This window comes from Elephantulus edwardii, unplaced genomic scaffold, assembly GCF_000299155.1.
Source record: "Elephantulus edwardii isolate Elephantulus edwardi_28Jun2011 unplaced genomic scaffold, EleEdw1.0 scaffold00349, whole genome shotgun sequence".
Classification (NCBI taxonomy): Eukaryota; Metazoa; Chordata; class Mammalia; order Macroscelidea; family Macroscelididae; genus Elephantulus; species Elephantulus edwardii.
The window spans coordinates 403155-406049 of record NW_006400099.1 but is presented as its reverse complement, the minus strand read 5'-3'; positions in this window follow the sequence as shown (position 1 = coordinate 406049).

Sequence of the window (2895 nt, the reverse complement as noted above, 5' to 3'; positions counted from 1 at the left end):
ACAAAAGAACCCCTCTACTAAAAAAGCAGACCCAAATGAATACCACAGATAGAGATAACCTGAAGAAATTTGCTAATGTAGAGTTATTTAATCAGCTACAGAAAAAGATACAAATGTGGGAAGAAACAATGGAAGTCAAAGAGAACAAATAATTCAGAGAAAATAATCCAGAAGTAATATATAGATGAGGAGAAACTTGAACATATATTGATGAAAATACAAAAGAGAAAAGAAAAAAAAATGATAGAACAAAGAGGTACACGAAATAAAAAAAAAATCAACACAAGAGAGAGAGGGTACAGCCCATCCAGTACTGGAATTAATGGAAAAGCATGAAAATGCAATCCAGAATATTAAGACTGAAATGGCAGAAGTATCCAACACACTGGGAGGACAAAACAGTAGAACTGAAGAGATGGAACAGAGAGTCAGTGAGCTGGAAAACAAAATCCTCACTAGGAACCTACCTGAAGAAAAAACACAGATGAGATGTAATGAAAATGACGAAAACATTAGAATTATGTGGGATGACATCAAATGGAATAATAAATGTATGACTGGAAGTCCAGAACACGGAAGGAACAGAGAAATCACTGAGAAGATTGTGGAAGAAATACTAGGAAAAAAACTTTTCAGGTATTTTGAAGAATGGGGAAATCCACATCCAAGAAGCACATAGAACACTAAATAGACTAGATCCAAAAAGAAAAACACCAAGACATATCATAGTAAAATTCTCCAATTTAAAAGATAAGGATGTAATTCTAAAAGCACCACAAGAAAAGCAAAGAGTTACCTAAAAGGGGAAACAATTAGCTGAAGTTCTGATTTGTCAGCAGAAACTATGCGAGCTAGAAGGCAATGGGATGTCATATACAGAGAGTTGAAAGATAACAATTGCCAGCCAAGGATCCTATATTCAGCAAGGCTCTCTATCAAATTTGAAAGGGAAATTGGGTTCTTTGCAGACAAAAGGGGCCTTAAGAAATTTGTGAAAACAAGACCAAAACTACAAGAAATTTTAAGTGAAGTCCTACACACAGAGACACCAAAGGAAAGTGAATGGACCACAGTAACCAGAAACAACAGAAACAAGCAAAAGGGCAGAAGTAAAACTTGGCCTGACAATAGTCACACTTAATGTGAATGGACTAAATGCACCAAATAAGAGAAAAAGAGTAGCAGAATGGATAAAAAAAAAAAGCCCATCAATACATTGCCTACAAGAGACACATCTAAAAAAGGAAGACAAAGACAGACTCCAAATCAAGGGCTGGAAAAGAAAAATTACCAAGCAAATGGCCAACCTAAAAAAAGCAGGAGTGGCAATACTAATCTCTGATAAAGTAGATTTCAGCATGAAAAACATCATCGAAGATAAGGAAGGGCATTACATACTGATTAAAGGCATAATAGCTCAAGGAAACATAACCTTGGTTAACATTTATCCACCAAATGACAGACATGCAAAATATATAAAACAACAGTGAACAGAACTGAAGAGAGAAATAGACAGCATCACAATAGTGGTAGGAGATTTCAATATACCACTATAACCAAAGGATAGGTCAACTCAAAAGAAACTCAAAGATGCAGAATATCTAAACTATACAATCAGAGAACTCGACCTTGTGGATGTATTCAGAGAACTGCACCCAAATAAAACTCAATTCACTTTCTTCTCAAGTTCACATGATACATTCTCCAGAACTGATCATAAATTAGGTTACAAAGTAAGCCTCAACAAATCAAAAAACATTGAAATAATACAAAGTATTTACTCAGACCTTACTGCTATAAAATTAGAAATTAACCACTGAAGACTAAAGTTTACAAAACCACCCATGTGGAAACTAAAAAACTCTCTGCTAGAATATGATTGGGTTATAAAAGAATGAAATAAAAAAGTTCCTTGAAGCAAATGATAATGAAGATACAACTTAACAAAACCTCTGGGACACAGTTAAGGCAGTCCTCAGAGGGGAGTCCATAGCAATAAGCACACACATAAAAAAGGAAGAAAGAAGAATTATCAATGATCTAACTCAACACCTTCAGTAAACAGAAAAAGATCAACAATCTAATCCTACAGTCTCTAGAAGAAAAGAAATTATAAGGCCAAGAGCTGAAATCAATAAGATAGACAACAGAAAAAGAGTTGAAACCATCAATAAGACCAGCAGTTGATTTTTCGAAAGGCTTAATATAATTAACAAACGAATGGCAAATTTAACAAAAGAGAGAAAAGACACAGATAACTCAATGAAGAAATGACAGAGGTGACATCACAACAGAACCAGAGGAAATTAAAATAATATCAGACTACTATGAAAAGCTGTACTCTGATAAATGGACAAATTCCTTGAAATGCATCCTTTGCCCAGATTGACAAGGACAGATATAGAACACTTCAAAAGACCCATCACAAGAGAAGAAATTGAAAAGGTCATAAAAAGACTTCCCCATAAGAAAAGTCCTAGACTAGATGGCTTTACAGCTGAATTCTACCAAGCATTCAGAGAGGATTTAGCACCCATTCTACCTGATTTTTTTCCAAAAATGGAAAAAGAAGGAACACTTCCAGAGTCACTCTATGGAGCAAGCATAACCGTAATACCAAAACCAGGCAAAGATGTTTCCAAGAAACAAAACTACAGACCAATATCTCTGATGAATACAGACAGAAAAATCCTTAACGAAATCCTAGCTAATATAATCCAAAAGGCAGTTCGAAATTACAAAGCAAAATACTACAATGAAATGTGCGAGGAGCTAGAGTCAGAAAATCAAAAGGGCCGAACCCGCTCAGCATTACTTAAGCTCAAGGAACGGAAGAACAAATTCAAACCTAGAGTTGCTATAATCAAGGATGTTTTGGGCAGAATATTAAATGAT